Raw genomic sequence first — 20,343 nt, forward strand, 5'->3', positions numbered from 1 at the left:
ACCAGATGATTTTTAGGGTCCCTTCCAACTCAAACCATTCTATGATACTATGATTTCTGTAATTGATCTCATACATAATTAATCAGGAAACTGTGCATATCAAAGGGGTCTTTTTGCTTGTTAGGCACCAAAACTGATAAATTAATGTTCAGTTGTAAATCTTCAGGCAATGTTTCAGAGTAGGAAGATATGTAGTTATGCACAGTCACTTAACTGTATTTCCAGGAAAAACATTCCTAGAATGGTGCATTTGTGCTACAAACAAGTGAATTCATGCATGTGTCAGTGCTGCTACTCTCAAAGCCAGCGAGATCTGTATTTAGACTGCCAAATGGGAAAAACATGTACAGTGATTTCCAGGCATGTAGAAACCCAGTCACAGGTGCTCTGAGGACTAGGAGTGCCACAGCTGTTAGTCTGTCAGGGGCAAGGTCTGTTAATGAAACTGAATTGCTTGCTTATGGCAAATAAGCCTTGCATGTGAATAAACTGACTGTGGTACAACAGTGGCTGAAAACCAACAATATGACAGAAAAAAATGTTGGATATAAAACACTGACCTGGGGGACTCAGATGCAGAGTTATGCCTAATTAACGTGAGTAGAGTCAAACATGCAATTCAAACAACAGCATCTGTTAGAAAACAAAGCAACTGAAAAAGCATTTGGTTTTATGCTGAGTTTTAGGAATCATTCACTTCAGGCAGGTTAACTGTGTTTGTCGTGTAACTCCCAGGCATTTTTCCATGCTTTGATAATAGCAAGGCATCTATGGGGCACTTAAATAGAGAATGCCTTGAAACAAAGGCATTTAAGTCCTTCCTGGAGAGCCAGCTGTGGTTATTCCTGAGTTTTTATCACAGAAGCTGAGATCAGAATAGGAAAAACTCATATTTCCCCTGAATCCTGCTGCTTCTTTTTTTTTTTTGCTAAGAGCTCTTTCATCTAAAATGGGTAAAGAACTGCAGTATCACAGTACATCTAACTGAGAGAATTATAAAGTTCAACTCATGCTTTGAAACTCCCACATTGGTGGTAGGAAATTCACTGCTCAGATTTTCATTCGCCTTTCTTTTACAATATTTTTTTCCTTTCTCACAGGTACATTGATGCCAACTCCTGCAAGTCAGATATCAGTCTCATAGCATGTAAGTTACTGACTCCCTGAGGCACAGTGGAGTCTCCCCTTTAGCTTCAGCGAGCTTCCAAACAAGTAAGAAACTTCCTCTTTGTGGCAGTTTCCTCTATTGAGGAATTAAAAAACAACACAGGAGAGAGAGGGAAGAGGCACGGAACATGTGATGCTTTCCATCTGCACTCTTCTCACTGCATTATTTATACTAATCTGAAAAATTTAAATAAGTAATATTCTCCCCTTTTATTTCTCTGTGATTGATGCTCAAGAACACTGCAGAAGCATATTTAACAACACTGCGTTATTAGATTTGCTTATACAAATCTGAATGATTGTATGTACTTAGATCCTAATTAACTCTTCATCCCTGGTTATGTAACTAGAAAGTGCCAGAAGACTACACTTGCTGTGTAACAGGAAAACCCAGTAAAAATATTGTGGAACTCATACAGCAAATAATTTTTAGTCTCAATCATTAGTCTCAATAGAAGAATATCTTCAAACAAAGCAAAACAAAAAAGTAGGAAAAGCTCATTAAACCTTCTTAGGACATTGATGTGTTATTTACATGCAAAACCATTTGTGTAATTTTGTAGCAATATTTTTTTTCAAAGACATTAAAAGAGTACAACTTTTTCCTTCTTGTTTTTATTAAATAAGGTACTTTTTTTCTTTCCTCTCTGTTAGTCACAGAATTGGTCACAGATCTCCAACACAGATGTCCAATATTATATGCAAAATAATATAAAGACACTCAAAAATAAAATCTTAAAAGCAGAATTGTTTGGAACTATCATGTACTGAACAAAGGAGAATGAAGGACTAATATATTTATGAGTTTTTTCTTTATGATTTTTTGTCCTGCTTGTTTTAAATGCAGTTTGATGTTTTGGTCACTTTTCTTTAACCTCTTTTTACAAAACTCCAAAGTAATTTTGATTGCTGAATGTGATTATTCTCATCTGTCATTATTAAAGCAGTGTTTCACACTGTATTTTTCTCAGAAGTCTTTCCTCTCTTCTAGTTTGAGAAGACATCTGGAGCAAAAGTTCGAATATATTTGTATCATCCGTTAATAAATATCCTAAGTCCCAGTGTTATAGGACCTGCAGAAAATCTAGACTCTAGTGATGTCATTTGCTTACCAAAGTGTTGGCAGCACTTGGGCACACAAGACACAACCACCAGACTGCACACAGTTAAAGGTATAAGCAGCGGTGGGAGAAGCTTCTACATGCAGGAAACACAGAGTCTGTGGAATTTATGATTCACTTATTCAGCATTACTTCAATAATTAACTCAGTTAACTAAAATATCACCAAATATCACAAGCTCGTTGGAGAAAATAGAAACCATGTTCCTTACACAGCAATTAACCCACGGAATTATTTCTTTCAGCTATGACATATCTTTTCTGTGCTGGAAGATCTGAAGAGTATTCAGGACAGGAGATAGCTCTGTTGACTTTTCCTGTGAATTAAAGATCCCTTGTAAGAGAGCTACAAAATCCTTGAGTGTTGTCCCTTTAGCTATAGGTTATACATGATAGGAGATTTACAGAGGGTAAAAACACCTGCTAAATCAGACTCATGTAGCAAGATTGTAAGACTCCAGATCTGAGTTAGTTTTCATCTGAGAAAAAGAGACTCCAGATCTTAAGGTTAGTTTTCATCCCAGCTCTGTAAAATTCTAACACTTTGGGTTTTTTCCTGAAATTGTAATTCTAAATAAATTTTCTTCAAAATAAATTTTGAAGAAAGAAACTTTTAAGCATTTCATAGTCCTCTGAATCAAAATGAAGAAATTGTCCTGCTAAGTTTCATTTAAGATCAGGTTTAATATTAAGCTATATTTTGAGTATCACACTGCTAAAAGAAATATCTCTTCTGATGTTTCCAATATCCTACTTTTCATCTTTTCTAATACATACAGAGTTTTATTTCTCATGAAATGGTATTGAAGTTGTATTTCTGTCAGCAGGAGCTCTACAACATGCTCTTGAGAGATACAGAATTTCTGCTGGCCATATGGAATAAAAGAAAACAACACAGAAATATTGGAAAACACCCCAAAACTACAAGTGATTCACAGTTTTTTATAAGGCAGAGTACTGATAAGAAAATTCCATTTTAAAATTTTTGATGTTCCAAATTAAATACTTTACAGGAGTTAAAAAATGAAATATTCTTAGGCTTAAATGACCAGCAGATCACATTTTGATTTTTCTTGGGCTTTCTTCTTCATTAACAATCTGAGTTTGAAAAATCTGCAGCTTCCTTTGGGTAAACAAACAAGCAAAAAGAAAATAAAAATCTGTTTGTGATATTCAGTTCCTAGCTAGTTACCTTGGTAGCATTTTACATCCATTTTGTGTTAACTAGCACAGGCTGGTAGAGGAGTGTATGTGAGTATATAACAATCTAGCTCTATTAATAAGCACATAAATTTAAGTAGGAATGCCAAGGAGCAATCTTCATTTCTTCAACAGGCTATTATATAGTGGAAATGTGTTTTCTAGCTGTTGTGCCTGTCTAGACTGCTATCAGCAGCTTGTATTTGTTATGAAAGCCTGCAGCTGGTCCATGCAAAGTTTGCTGTTTTGCAGCCCATCTGCTCAGAAGAGATCTGTAACACTGCCCAATTTGGAGTAACACTCCCTTATCATTGCTGTTGTAGTTCCTAAATAGAAATCTGAAATAATGATGATTGGTTTCTACTTTAGATCCCAGTACATTTTCTCCTGTCCAGGCAAATGGATATCTGGCAGGTGAAAACAGAGGCCACTGAGAATCAACCATAGCAGGCTGGGGAGCTGCATCCTTTTCTTTTGGTGGCTTGTTTGATCCCTGTAGTCTCACCAAAACTGTGATGCTGAATGTTCTTGGGAGATGAGAAGGTGGCAATGAAGATAAGTCAAGTGTGAACAAATGGATGAGTTAAACTCAGGAGACAAAAATAGAAGTTGTTGCTTGGAACTACACACGCTATACACAGCTAACATGCTTCTTCCTGAGCAAGACCTGAACTTGATCTTTAGGCAAAATTACAGTAAGCAAGCTCAGCACACTTTCTAGCAGTAGTCATTAGCTGTCTCATTAGTAGAAGTTCAAGAAAACCCACATTCGCACTGTCCTTAATTTAAACTGACAGTAGAATTATTTTCAATTTTCTACCCACTATTTCATATTGTGAAGGGAAAAGTTTGACTCTAGCTCATTTTAAGTAATTTTGATATAAAAATGCTGCCCCTTTCTGAGTTACCCAAATAAGAAAACTGGTTTATATTGTTATAGATTTAGCTTGATGTTTTGGGATCTGAACTTACCCTTATTGATATCAACCACTACTGATTTAAAAATGCAGCAGGAACGATCATTGAATTTATAAAATTCTTGTAGTAATGAAAAAATTTTTCTTTTTCAGGTGCAGGTTCAGTAATGTGGCTCTGCAGTGGACCACCTGCTCTTACTCAAAATCTTGCAGTGCTGACAGAGCCAAGAGAGATGGTGCTCTAAGGATCAGGAGGAATGGGCAGTGTCCCTTAGCAGAGTGTGACACAGATCATCATTGGCTTCTTTGTGTGCCACTGTGGCTTTCTCCTTGGTTTTCTCTCTTGCATGCTTAGCTGTGACTGCAAGCACCTGCTTCTGATTTCTTGTTCCTGTTATAATTTGATTTCTGCTATAAACCTCTCTTGCTTCTGATCACATTTCTACACAAATTCTTTGCCTGGGAAAACTCTTGAACTTCTCTGTCCCATGACTGTGAATCCCTGTCTCCAATTCTGCTTTTAGCCTTATCACCATGGGGACTAGTCATACAGGTTTCTAGCATGATGAACCTGATATAAACAGGTTGTGGTGTACAATTTTAAACCAGGAGAAGAAACCAGATCAACAACAGCAACAACAAAAAAAGAAAACACAAAAAAACAACAAACAAACAAACAAAAAAAAAAAAACAAAGGAAAAAACCCAAGATATTTCAGTTCCAGAAATATACTATATACTAGCAATTGAATTATTTTATGCTTGTAAACACAGAATTCCTGAAATTTTAAATTGTAACAAAAGCCCTCATGAACTATTACTATGTAGTGGTTGATACAGAACTTAAAATAAGGTATCATTAGGCCCTTTCTAAGATCAATCCAGTTTCCATGGCAAATATGTGTATTATTTTCTTAAGGATTGTATTTATAGAACAGATGGTCTATCTACATAGCATAGAATCTGACCTGGGTAAACTCTGCTCTCACATATGGTTTTTCTGGGGCCTTGTTGATGTAATCATCAGGGCTTTCTGCATGTGTATGTTTTCAAAGTGTCTGAGAAACAGCAAAAGATGAATTGTGACCCACAAAAATATTTCTTCTATAGCATGAAGCTAAATATGTATTTTGTGCCCTAGAGCAAGATAGGAAGTAATGCAAAAATATATGAAAATATGTGTGCAGGGTGAGTAGCATTTAACTGTGTTGGAAGATCAATGCATCAAGCATGGCTAACAGCAGAAACATATGGAATAGTTCCTTAGAAAAGAAAAAAGCTGTAGTCAGCAAACCTTAGTAAAAACAGAACAGGGAACACAGCTGGCCTTCTTTCTGCTGCTTTGATTTACATTCATTGAAGGAAATAAAAGGGGGAAAAAAGACACACCCTCCTCTCTTCTAATAGAAGAACTTATGGTTTTTTCTGCCTTTTGCTACTCTGTAGAAAAGGAATAAAAGAAGGGAAGGCATCTCAAAGACTTTCCTGTAATTTACATGCCCTACACAGGCAGTATCTGACCTTTAATTTGGCTAGATGTGCATTGATTAGGACTGAATCTCATTAAGACACAATCTACTGGGGGTGGTGCAAGAGAAAATATAATATTGATTAAAAAATAAAATAATCCTCCTCTCTCTCTCACCTTCCTGACTGCCTTAGTTCATAATTAGCCTTCTCATCTAGCTATCCTCCTACATGTTATGTAGCTGTCAGTCTGACAGGAAGCCAGATCATAAGAATGTAATTAGAAATTTCAAATTAGCAGTCAAGCACAAACATGGGATGGATGAACCTGCATCATGCCCAGTATGTCATTTGACTGAAGTGTGATTGCAGTAATGTGTTAAAGATTTTTATTTCAACACAAAAATATGAATGCTATTATGCTTATGTACAGTTTAGGAGTTGCATCACATTTTTCTTACACATGTTGACCATGAGAATCAGCTGATATGCATCAGCACAGATAAGGTCATTTATGCCCAAAAATGTAAGACGGAAAGGATTATTTCTGTTCACTGTAGGGATACTTAACAGAGAAAGCATTAAAAGCTGAACTTGGCCAAAAGTCTCTCTGTGTAAGAACTGTAGAAAGGAATTGAATCAGAAAGAAAAGCATTTACCTTTCCCTTCCTTTTCATGATCTTTTAGAAACGTACAGTACCATGATAAAGGTTCAGAAGTAATGAGACAATACCAGGCTATTCCCAAGCCAAGTCCAGGCTTTCTAAAAAGTGGCTGCAGCACTGACAGTGTTTAAATGAGTTTAGATTAGCTTTGCTCAAGTTTTATTTGAGACTAGCAGCATCTGTTTTGGGATTTACAAGATTTTCAAGTTCTAATGTAATAATTATCATTGTGTTTATTCTGGTTCTAACTTAATTGTTGGCAATTTTTTGGGGGAGGGTTCTTCATGGAAAAAAAACCCCAAAAAACAAACAAGCAGCAGATTTGGTGTATTAGCAAGGTAATTTTCTTTCTGGTAGAAGAATTAATTTGAGCTGATCTATTAAAAACAATGCTGGTTTACTGTTTGGACTCTTCATAATGATCAGTCACTGAGAAACAAGCCCAGAAAGCCACAGTAACCAACTTCAGCTGGCGTTTACCACCACTGAGTCACTGAAGTGATGCTCTTCTGCTCTCTGCCAAGGTCTGGCTAAAGCTCAGTGCTCAATAAGTTCTATTTCTATTGACCATTTAACAGATTGCTGTGTTTCTGTGTTCATAACCCAGAGTTTCAAAGGAGTTCTTCACTGTTATGTGGTCTTCCTAAAAGGTTTTAATCAAAGCCAGCAGCTCACCTTGGTTCATTCAGTAAAAGAGAAACATCAATCCACCTTTGAGGAAAAGGTACTGGAGAAAAATCAGAAACTAAACTGATAGAGTCTAGGAGAGGAAATATGAGTTTCAGAGCTTCCACTGTGGCTTACACATTGCCCTGTGAATAAAGAAGAAAAAAAGTCTTCACAAAGAACTTTCAGAAATGTAGTTTTTTCTCCCCACCCTCAGTTCTTATACTGTAGGGACTTCTGGAGCCAGGAAAATGTAAACCCAAATAAAATTTGAGTAAAGAAAAGAAATCATGGAAAAACAAGATCTTACTATTATTTGATTAATAAAGTGTGATATATAGATTGAAAAGGAGTAGTAAATTTAAAAGGTCTTTAGAGGAACACAATGAATGTATACTTGGAGTTTCATTTTACCTAGTCTGGTAATAAAACACACTGTTCTACCCTTATCTAACTGAAATTCTGTTCAGATATTTGCAGTCATATTACTCTGTTTTAAGCTTGTTTTCAAAAATGATTGAACTGATGTATGGCATTCTTTTAATTTAAATCAAAGAGGGCATTTCCTCTTTTACATTTTCCCACATCACCACAAGGGTTTTATCTTCTGTATGGCATTTTAAGAGAAGAGCCTTGCCCCTAGGGTTTCTACTCCTACCTTGTACTGCAGACCATTTATTCAGATGCAGGCATTTAGAAGAGATAGTAGCTCTGGATCTGAGGGTGCTACTTCCAGACCTTTTCTCTTCCTTTAGTCAAAATTGCTGTGTCTTTCTTAAAATTGTGGTAAAGAGAGACATCAGCTAGGATCTCCTTTGAGAAGTAGGTAAAACCCACTGTTAAATTCACATGAAAAAGTTCCTATAGATCATTCTATGCTTCAGTTAACAATGTTGTTAGCATGTCATTAGAATAGCATTTCAAATTTTGAGGTTAGTGCATAACTTTCTTTATAGAAATTAGCAAAGAATAAAAAAACCTTATAGTTTCTTTTCCTTCTACTCTCACTTAGATCCAGAAAAACTGGAACACCAACTTTGGCAGGTATGAACAGAGAACAGTACACAACATTGCAAATACTTTCTGGGAAAGTCCAATAGAAAAATATGCACTGGTAAGATCTGAGAACAGAAAAATATAGGTGAATATATTCTTAGTGCTGAGGAGCTAATTAATAAAATAGTTATTTGGTTTCTATGCAAAAGGTGACACAAATACTAAAAAAAATATGAAAAAGTCAACTTCTGTATGTCGTAGTTTAATGTGGAGAATGAGAGTTAAAAAAAGTAGAAATTCCACTTCTCTCAAGGAGAATAAGCATTAAATTTAGTAGGCAGAAACATTACCCTAAGGAGAGATTGAAATTCCAGAATAAGTTACATATCAAACACAAACTAATGTCTTATGCTAGATTTTTTTAAGCAGAAGCAGAAAAAAAAAAAAAAAAGAACCCCAACATCAAAGAAAGGAGAAAAATGCTGATCCTAACACTCAAGTTTAATTATTTTTTAATTCTATATTCACAGTTTGCAGGACCTGCCAAAACAGGAAACTCTTCTCTCTTTTCTTAATCTTGTTTTTGTTTGTTTGTTTCTTTTTATGAGGTTTTTAAAAGTGTTACACAGAGTTCCTATTTATTGTATGCAGTAATTTAAAATCAAACATGTTTCCATATTCAGAAATGCTGATAGGCTTAGACCTTTTACAAGAAAGGGTAAGATAGTATGAGATTTTGGTAGTTAAATTATTTCAAGAAAGTGTGTGTGCTAGTCAAATAATTTGATCTCTGGTTCAGTCTACTGTTCTAAATATAGACGTATATATACTTATCCATAGATATATAGGAATGCAAAGGCGAATTTATTATTTCTGGCACTAGCTTGAGTTTATGTAGGATACCTCCTCACAGACTTAATTACCATCTCTAGTAATTTGTCAGCTTTTCAAACCTTTTAATTTAAAATTGTTTAGATGCCTGCATCCTAGCTGGCTGATGTAGATTTACTGCTGCCTGAAACATCAATAGTAGCAGCTCCTATTTTTGCAGATCTGATATCCTGCATCTCTGTGGCTCCCTGGACACACACTCTTTTTCTGACCAGCAGTATTTTCTGACTGCATTTCAGTATTTTCACCTTTGACCCTTCACCTTATTATCTGGAGTACCAACAACCAGAGAACACAGTGAACAGAGATGGCAAGGTGGGACAAGAAGAGAAGGTCTGATGCCCAGAGATTGTGTGTGGCACTGCCACAGCTGGTAAGACACTAGTGTATCACTGTCATATTTACTGGAAAAATCCCCTTGCCCAGGATTCTTCTCCTGGGGAGCTGAGAAGCCTCAGAGAAAAAGAAAACAATATTTTCTCACTTGCTTCTCTTGTGTTGTGCTGCTTTGGAATGTGGTTTGGACATTGTTTACCAACAGGTGATTGTGCATTGGTTTCATGTGAATTGTTTTTACTTACTGGCTAGTTACAGCCCAGCTGTGTTGAGGCTATGGAGAGAATCACAAGTTTTTCATTAGTGTCTTTTAGCCTTCTATATTCTTTCTGTATTCTTTAGCATAGTTTAGTATAGCATTCTTGAATATAATATACATCATAAAATAATAAATTAGCCTTCTAAGAACATGGAGTCAGATTCATCATTCCTCCCTTCAACGGAAGTCTCAGAAAACACCACACTAGTGTTGGACACTGCAGGGACAAATTTGCAGGGCCAGCTTGAATGAGAGCTCCTGACACATCCTCCCAGTCTCCAATGCCTGGCGCAACTCCCTGAGGCTGGGACATAAGCCCCCTTCCCTGTGGGAGAGACACCAAGTCACCAGCTGAAGGGGGTGTAGGAGGAGGTGAGCAAACTGTCCACCATCAAGAAGGGATGGACAGGGAATTGAGGGATCCTTTGGCAGAACCAGAACCCCATATTGTGTGTAAGGAGCAACAGGTAGAAGCTGGTCCTAAGCAAGTAGAGGATACAGGATGCCAGGAAGCAGAAAGCCAGAAGCTTGAAACTTTGGTGACAAAAGGAAAAGCTCTTTCCCCACTTTGCAGCTGTGCATGGACAGAGTAGATACAAAATGCTGACAAAAGAAAAGGAGGAACAAGTTTTTTTCACAGCACAGCAGGGAGATGTCTGAGCTTTGATGTGGATTTGGATCACATGTTTTGAAAAACGCTCTTCCAACATGAAGTGCTCTAATTGTTCCATTGATTCTAATCAATGATTCTATGACACCAGTATCTTTGAAATTTTTGAACTGCAGTCACAGATCAATATCCAGAACAATTTGAAGGAAGTGTATCCTACAAGCTGGATTTGACTGATTGCAGCAGTGTCAACATTCCTGGAAAATCCAGGCTTGGTGTTTCCATACTGCACTGCCCACTTTTCTTCCAGCAATTATCACATGACTTCATCCACAGAGCTAAGCATTCCAATCTCATTTGCTGATGTTTCAGGACACATCACCACACCAACAGCTATATTATGTCCTGCTCTCATTTTATGTTTAAGAACTATAAGCCTTTCTGTCATTATAATAGTGCAAGGTTGGAGCAATAAACATGCTGTTTCTAATTTTTATTATAAATGCTTCTTTTTAGTAGAACTAATAGTTCTTTGCAAACAGTGCTCTGACTCTTCTTTCATTATGTGCCTTAAAACCAATTATAATTATTGGAATTATCTGTATATCTTAAATATCATCAACTCAACCACTGATGTTCATTCAGATTCCATGAGGGACATCTAATAAGAAGGAACAATTCACCTTTTCTTTCACCTGTGGAATAGTCTAATTTTGGAATATGTTAAAGTAATCTGAGTACATTAAATAGTAACCATGTCCCCATAATTAAAAATGAGTTTTTGCTTATTGCCATACCCGTGATTCTTTGAGAATACCTCCACAGGAGGTATAGTAGCTTTTGTCTTTTCCCATCTGAAGCTGTACATCACATATCCCCAGAGAACTCCTTTGTGTTACTAGAAAATGAGAAGGAAAATAAAGACATCTGGTTTATAGGATCTGGGGTTTGCCATGTGGCCTATGAATCATCTGTTTTGGGAATGATATCAATCCATCTTTTTTGATACTCTAATAGTTTATACCTGTTCAAATACAGTCTTTAGAGAATTTAACCTTCATTTAATATGACAAGAATTTAGGATATACGTGAAAAAAATCAACTGCTTTAAGGAACTAAAACTTCTATTTTGATTTCATTATTCCTCTTTAGTTTATTTATCTATTTGCTATTATGTAAATATTTTGTAACTACCAAAATATGCATCCAGAACACTTCTTTAACAAAAATTGCATACAAACGAGCAAAAAATGGAAATGAGCAAGAATGTTGCAATGAGTGAAATTATTTTTTTAATTTTTGAACTTTCTGTTAAAGTCATACATTTGCACAAAACATTTTTATTTCTCATAAGCTGTATTTTAAAACAGAATACTATTCATCTTCAGAATTTCAATTAACTGAAGTAGTAAATTTTTTAAGGTTTAAACATTTTAGTTAACTTTTTACTAAAAATCAAAATATTTGAGGATCATTTTTTGCCTGAAATAGACACTTCACGTACTTTCAATAAACACATATCCCTGCTACTGAAATCGGACCATTTGTATGGTAAACGGCATATTTACAAGGAAATTAACAGATTTTTTATTTAAAGCAGCATATTTTTGGTAATTCCAATAGCTTTTATCCAGTCCCAATTATTTTTCAAAACCAATGCACTCCAATTTATATCAGGATTCTTTTTATCATGTTATTAATTTTTCAGTCTAATATATTCAACTAAACCAGTAGATATTGTGTGTAGAAATAAATAATTTCACATCAAAACCACTGAAAGTTAAATTTACCGAGTTCCTTTTAGAAAAATCCTTAAGTTAAAAAGTCAGATGAAGTTTTATGTCTTAGAGTTACATTATTTTCCGAAGACCTTAAGTCATTTAAATGAACCCACATTTGCCAGTTGTAATAGTCATATTTATAGTGCTTAGAAGCAAACACTGAAGAGTGGAATGGGAAAGAACTATCCTATTTAATAACAAAAAACTCCAAAAACCCAAAAGAATGAAAGATTATTTAGTATTTTTCCCTTTTAATTGTAGAATTGTTAGATATCTTGAAATTAGCCATTAAAGTAAGCAGGTAACAAGCATAATTCAACTTACACTGAGGGAGAGGCAGCAGTTTTCCAAGCAGCTACTTGGTTACTGCTGGCAGTAGTCTGAGTGTGTTATTTTCTAAATCACAGACTAATGGTTCAAGATAATTCAGATCCAAAGGGTCTTCTGAGGGTCTCCAACCTGGATGGAGTCTGACTTCTTGCTCAGTACAGGGTCTCCCATGAGATCTGGTGAGATTTCTCTGGGCTTAGTTTTGAAACTCCTGCAAGAACAAAGACACCACTACCTGACTGGCCAACCTGCGCTACTGCTCAGCTTCCCTCGTGGGGAAAAGTTTCTCCTTTTGGGTCAGAGTGCCTCTCACACATCTGTTTATGTCCATTGTCATTTATCCTCCTGGCCTGCACAGCTAAGAAGAGCCCAGCTTCATCTCCTCGATGATCAATGATGTTTGTTTAGGAACTATTATGTCTATCCTGAGGCATCACTGCTTCAGACTGAAAAATTTCATTTCCTCCAAGCCTCTGCTCACAGGGCAAGTGCTTCAAACCTCTAATTTTTGCTTGATTCTCTGCTCTCACTCTCCTAACTAAGCCTGAAAGAAGCTCACCCACTTTCCATATTGCACAGATTCAGATGCAAAGCTGGAACACTGAATATATGTGGATTCTACAAGCAATAGCTTTAAACAAGCCAAAATTATATAAAGAGCTCTCTGGGCAAGAGATGAGGAAGGTTTAGAAAAAAAGAAAACAACTTTATTTAATGCCTGGAAGATTTAGATGAATAAAAGGAGTGCTTAAACACAACTCATTCTGCTAATTTACTCGGGTTTTCTGATTGACATACAGATTGACATTTGACCACACAAAGATAACTCATTGTTAACATATTTTTTAATCTCTGTGCTTGTTTTTACATTGCTGAAATATTTGTCTTTCCTCAGCTTTAATATGATCATCTGTTCTTCTTTCCTCTCTCTGACCTCCTCCTCAATTGTTTTTAATGTGTTCCCCTATTTTGCTTTGCACGTCGCAACAGGATCGTACTGTTTTCCTTTCCTGTTGAAAATCCCATATCTACTATGACAATGTTTCCTAACAGTCAGATTTTTGACATTTCTGCTCCAACCAGTCTCACATTTTGTTCTCTGCAGCATCTCTTTTGTAGCTATATTTGTCACAGCTGGTATAAAATTTTGCTTTTTTTTTTCCAGTGATATTTTTAATATATGTTTATTTTGTTCTGTTGCATTTAGCTGAAGACAAGGAAGGTAATATAAAATCAATCTCTACTCCTTTGCACACCCTTGTATGATTATTACCAGCATCACTATTGCTAAACTAAGGAACTGCCATTTTGTGATTTCCTCTCTGAGTTTTAAATTTTATAGATGTATATTTTGCATTCAGTAAGATATTTGGCATTCAAGTATTGCAATCTTCCTATGACTCTAATGTTTTTACCCTCAAAAATATCTGTCCTTACTCCTCATAATTTATAATTTTCTTATTTTTTCCTGTAAACAGTTGAAGTAGTAGACTGCTGTAGGCTCCTTATGTACTCTATTCTAATTCTGATTCTAATTCTAATTAATCCTAATTCTGATTCTAATTCTAATTCTAATTCTAATTCTAATTCTAATTCTAATTCTAATTAATTCTATTCACACCTTTTAGCTACCTTCTTCAAACTGTGAAAATAAAAATATATTCATATTTCTAATCAGTTATCTGCTGGTCATAACTGTCTTTCCAAGCTGTCCTTGTATTGTTCTCTTGCATCTCTGGATTTTAAATTTATATGTCAATAGTAGGCTGTCAATGTAATTACATTGCTGAAGCGCATTATATACCTACTTTATATATTAAAACAGAACTAAACTGAAAATTAGTAGAGATATTAAAGTGAGATTTACCTTACAGGGATATTTCAAGGTGGAAGAGATTATACAATCACTTAATATCTGCAGATATATAAATTATTTTCACATTAGTCTGCTTTTCTTAACCAATTCACCAAGTGATGACTCAAATATAACTTTCCATGTTTTTCTGACATTTCCCTTTATAGATATTATAATTACAGTGATGATGAACAGTATTTTAAACATCTTTGGCTACAGTGAAGACATTATCCTTGTCAATTATCATCTATGTCTTGATTCTGCAAACACTTCAGCATGACAGTAGCTTACCCTGAGTAGTCTGATTTTTGTGGACACCAGTTGTTAATGTGAGATTTCCAGTTTTCAGAGCCAAAAAGCAATTTTACCACCACCTGACCTCTTGCTTTACACAGGCTGAAGATTTTATCCTGTCCAAAGACATTTGCATCAAGCAGATGCTTTTACTACAGGTGAGGAGGCTTAGAATGGTAGGTACATATGCCTGCCCTGCATTTGTTACAAAGTAAAATTCTCCAGAACAGCAGAAGTGAGGACACTAGTTAGTTACCACAGTCAGTTTTTTACTCATAGCAATAACTGCTACTACAGAAATATGCTCCTTGCTTCTGAAGACAGTCTTGAACTACTTAAATGAAGCAGACTCTGAGACAGCACAGTACAGAAGAAAAAAAAGTGTTTTATTTTACTTTTATCAGATAAGGTTCAGTTTCCAGCCATTAGTTTCTGTTAGTTTTTTCGATTTTGTTGGTTGAGGGTTATTTTTGGTAGGTAGCAAGTCTTTCTCTTCTAGCACCATTTTGTGACATTTAGCATAACCAGATTCATTTAAAAGGGAATTAAAATCTTCAGTGCATTTCTTACTGTCATTCCTACTTTAAAAATATTTTTAATTTAGACTGATGCTGTCATTAACTGCAGAATTAATTCACTGATATTACGGAATGGCCTTTCCTTATATACCGGAGATCAAGAGTGAATCTTGGAATTATTTTCAGATATGGAAAAGGGCTGAAATTGAGAGCAGATTTTCTGGAGTTAAAAGTCCAGTGAATTCAGGGAACCACTATGATATTTTATTTTAATTCCAGTTCTTTAACATAATCACAAAAAAGCCACCTTATATTTTCAGGACAACAGAAAAGCAACTAGTTTATGATCAACTTTTTCCAAGTTTAATTAACCTGAGAAATAAAACTAAAATGTAACACATATTGAATTCCTTTCACCATGATTTTTACTGCTAAAGGTCATAGATAGAAGTTTGTCTTCTTTCAGAAATAGCTTCATTTCTCTTTAAATAAAACTATTTTATTAAACAACTGTAACTCAAGAAATATATCAGTTAATCAGATGTGAATATATTGTCAACATCCATCAGAGACAGATTAGTTATCTGTAACAAAATTTACAAAAGCCCAAGATTTCTAATCCATCACAATTGCTAAAAGCTTTTTAACCCGTGAAAATGTAGGGTTGTAAGATCTGTGCTCATAGGTGTGCCAAATGCAGGTAATTCTGTCTGAATACTTTACAGGTGCTAATCTGTGGTTGTAAGACATATGTCAAAAGGACTGGCACATAAAAAATTGCATTGTTTCACCTGCATTTCCTTGTTGAAAATTCATAATAAATGTCAGTAGTGCTACAGCCTACAGTCACACAGCTTTAATATTCCAGATCATGACCATGAAGACATACTCATGAGGAAAAAAGAAAGGAAGAAAAAAAATAGAAAGTCTCATTTAAAATTTCTTCAGTGCAGGTTAAAATTTTAGAAATGAAAACCTATCTTCTGTAAAATGCCATTAAAGAGCACAGATACAGAGTTTAATACGGAAAGAGAAAAATACAATAAACTGTGACTTCACCAGAATGAGAAGGAACAATTTAATAACAAGGCTTTTATCACACTTGCTCAGAGATTTTCTCCCTTTTTTGTTTTCAGCTCCATTCATGAAAACCCATAACTGAAAATGTATAATGAAGGTTAACATTGCCATAACCCATGACAGCTACATAATTTTGAATAGTGAAGGGAATTGTGTTCGCTGGGGAGCGAGAGAAAATTGAGAAAGCTAACAAAGTTTGACTGGAAATATTTTTACTAAAGGGCAAGAATTCTCAAATTACTTGCATTTGTTTGGAAACATCTCCTTGCCTTTGAAATAGACACCCCTGATCCAGGAGAAGTATCATAATTACTGGTAATCTGTAAACAGTTCCATATCCCCATCCCTGGAAGCGTTCAAGGCCCGGCTGGACGGGACTTTGGGTGATCTGGCCTAGTGGAAGGTTCCACTGCCCATGGCAGTGGGGTTGAAGCTAGATAATCTTCAAGACCTCTTCCAAATCAAACTATTTTATGATTCTATGATTCTTTTAGAGTACATCTGGAATTTTTACCTCTTCTATATTTCCTGATTCCCCTTGTCTTTTGAGAAGAGTTTTCTAAGAGAATTCAAGTTGCACCAAACTGTTTGTCTTTTCCTAAATAAATTTTTTTTAGGTTGGTTTTATTTTGACAACCTAGAAGAAAATACGATCAGATTATTTCAATTTACAGTCATGTTCTGATTTTTCTCTTATTCCAAATCTAAATGAAATATTCAAATATTTTTCTTCACAGTGCAGCATAAAATCCCACAAGCGATCATGTACTCCAAGCCCCTAATATATTCAACAGATCCTGGCTATGACAGATCTTCTTAGGGAAGATTTTTCTTATCATATGGAGTCAACAGACTTATTAATTACTTTATTTATTTATTTATTTATTTATTTATTACTTATACAGAAACTGATAATAATGTGTAAGTGACAGTTATGATCTTGAAATATATATATATATCTAAATGGAAGTTAAAATAGATGACCTCCTGAGGCCCTTTCTTACCTTCCTATGAACTTAAAATTTTTATTTTTTTAATATCAGAACATGCAGAGATACTGTGTCACATTGCAAACATTTGCTTCCACTGAACGCTTTTTTTACTTATTTCTAGAAATGCCCAGTATCTTATGGGACTGTACCTTCTATCTCAAAATAATACCAATAAATCTCCTTCAAAATACATCACTTTCCTTGATGACATTTTTCTCTCATTTATTAAGGAGAAGAGCAACATGTTCTGAGATCTGTGCCATGAAAGAAGAAATTCTCTTTATTATAGCAGTACCTTCTGTTGAACTAGGATTCCCATCAGTTTACACTAGTGTGTTTATTGTTTCACAGTTAATTCTGAAGTGTTAACTTCATACAAAACACGAAAGAGATTGAGAAAATTGTGTTCTGCAGAGGGATTTGTTTTCTCTAATTTTCTTGACAGGATAGTTATTTGTTCTTCCATTCAATAGGAATACAGAAGTTTCAAGTCCATTCATTAATATTATCAAAGCACTAAAAAAGTAGGTGGCATCACACTTTTCTTATTTGTGATTCAATCATCAGTATTTATTGTTGATGGCATAAGAATTTGGTGCTGTTTTCTGTCTGTATGCTGTACAGCTAAAACTCTGTTTAGTAGTGATTCTGATTTTCCTGGAACCTGGAAAATCCAATGTGTTGTCTTTGCATTTACACACATACAACTAGTCTAACAAAGAGCAGGTTGGACTGCTACTGAATTTATCAGCACTGGTGCCATGTGATACCAGAGCCAAGGTGTCATCAGAAATTGATTCTCTCCTTTCAACCAAAAAAAATGGAGATTGTCTATCCAATCAAAATGCACTTCTTGTAGGAGTTGAGATCCTCAGAACAGGTTACTGTGTAAATCCCAATGAATGCAAGAATTTATATAAAACTACTGGACCTTATTTCTTCAGACTGGCAGCACAAAGGGAAGGTTTGGAAGTTTCAGAAACATAGTCCTCTATATAGATGAAAAGATACAAAAAAACTGTTTACAGACATGGCACTATCAGCAAATTTTCATTAACATGCAGAACACTTCAGCATCAAATGTATCAGCATTGCTATCTAAAAGCTTGTACGATTCTCCTACTAATGGATGACTGATAAGAACAGCTCCAGTTTCCAATTAAATCAATTACAAATCTCCTTCTAGCTTCAGTGGTATATGGATCATGTCCACAGTGCATCATGTAATGAAACATTTATTACAATTCCATACCCTTTGTTAAGTTCAAATATACGATTTACAAAAGTGCAAACTGCAGCAAAGTCTCCATCTTTGTCTCTCTAAAAATGTTAACAAACACCTTTAGGTACCCAACAGCTGCTCTAAGCTGAGTAAAATCCAGTTTCATACAATAAAAACTACTGACACATGTTCAGGTCTCCTGAGTATGAAACAAAAGTAAGTTTGTAAGAAAGAAAAGAAAGTAAGTAAGTAGCTCTGTAACTGCTAAGGCATCACTCAATTCTTAGTTGTAACATCTGTAAAAAATTAAAAATAAATTAATCTGCAAAATAGAGTGAAAAAAATAGCTCTCTTTTGAGAATACAGAGAAAATACTAAGACAAAATAACACAAAAGATAAATGTCTATACAGGTAAGGAAATCTATTAGAGAATAAAAGTCTTCTTGAGCTTCTAAAATGCACAGCTGGTTGCACTGCAACTGTGCATGTGGAACAGATCTTTGTTTTAGTTTACAAGATATCTGTATTACTATCAGATAGCTAAATTAGTTCTTAAAAATGAGGATGAAGAAACACTCCTCCTTTGTGTCATTTGTGAGCTAACCACCCAATACCTTGAGATTCCATAATAATGTATAAAGTTATTCCTGATGTACTCTGGAATGAAGAAATAGTCAAGGTAACGTATCTTGCAGAATTTCCATGGTTATGTTAAAAATGTAGGATTTGTTTACAGGTAAATTAATTAATTCAATTCTATGTCATCAATTAGAAAAAACTTTCTCAATGTTGTTAGCTTTACTCTCAAATACAGTTGGTTGAAAAATCCTTGATGAAACAGCTTTGTTTCAAAGTCAAATCTGTTAAAAATGAAACTGACTAACTTTGACTAGACAAAATTTTAATCTGAGGAAAGTTAAAAAGAATCATTTAAGCTTTTCTGTTTTGTTACTAAAGTACTTTAAGAACTTAGAGAGCACAGCAGCCTGTCTCAAACATTGTTTAGGCCACAGAAGGACTTTGCCATGAGATAAGTACGCAATGAAGGGACAGGATGGTGTTAATTCCAGGCCCAGTAGACTTAAGGTCTGGCACATCCTGGTAATGATCCAGACGAAAATTCCCACTGATAAACTATGTAAGGAGGAAACTGCTCATACACATATCACAGTCAAAGAGAGATTACTCTAAATTATGGGGCAGAGAGCATCTGTGGCCACCAGCCCATCACCGAACTACTTCCCCCCTTCAGTATGCCTCTGTGGGTAAGCCCCACACTGGAGATAAGATAAACCTGGCACTATTATCTGGATGTTATCTCACACCTAGGGGGAGGGGAACAAACCTGGGGGAGAAGAATGTATTGCTGATAATGGACACAAAGAATGTAGAATTTAAGAGCCATGAAGCCATGAGGACAGTTAACTCAGCAACTGTGTTGAAATCAGCTTTGTTTGCTAAAATGTATAAGTAGGGAAAAATTTTGAATGACCTCAGGACCCCCATCATCGAAAAGCCCAGGGTGAAGAAAGATAAAAAGGACACTGCTGTATCCATAGATCGTGTGTATCTTCTGCTTTATCTTTCTTTTTCTCTCCTCTGTCTTTTATATTTCTTTCTCTCTCTCCATAAGATTCATTGATAAATAAAATGTGTATTATTGACTTTGGCATATCATCTCATTTGCACTTTAATTCCAGCAGAAGCATTTCATTATTCACATCTTAACAAATACAGACCAACTTTGGTATGTTAACAAATACAGTTAATTTTTATTGCTTAGTTACATTTCAGCCTTTACAGCAATATTTGACCTTTTTTTGCAACTATATATATGCAATATTATATAGATTACAGACTACTACTATGCCAAAGTATAGTAGTAGTCTGATACCAAACCAGAGTAATTGACTTTATTGAAGTGAAAAGAAAAAAAAATTCAAAAGTCTCACAGTGGTAACAAATTGCAGAGAAGTC

General features: G+C 35.2%; 1 protein-coding gene and 1 long non-coding RNA gene across 3 annotated transcripts in view; one reads left to right on the forward strand and one right to left on the reverse strand.

The window, feature by feature from the left end:
- Positions 1-20,343, reverse strand: part of CNTN5 (contactin 5) — a 607,907-nt gene that overhangs the window by 552,060 nt on the left and 35,504 nt on the right. The window lies entirely within an intron of this gene.
- Positions 550-5,481, forward strand: LOC135458458 (uncharacterized). The gene is made up of 3 exons (XR_010442901.1): positions 550-596; positions 1,101-1,147; positions 4,558-5,481. It is a non-coding gene; the product is annotated as an uncharacterized LOC135458458 (long non-coding RNA).

Source organism: Zonotrichia leucophrys, chromosome 1 (assembly GCF_028769735.1).
Source record: "Zonotrichia leucophrys gambelii isolate GWCS_2022_RI chromosome 1, RI_Zleu_2.0, whole genome shotgun sequence".
NCBI classification, from domain to species: Eukaryota; Metazoa; Chordata; class Aves; order Passeriformes; family Passerellidae; genus Zonotrichia; species Zonotrichia leucophrys.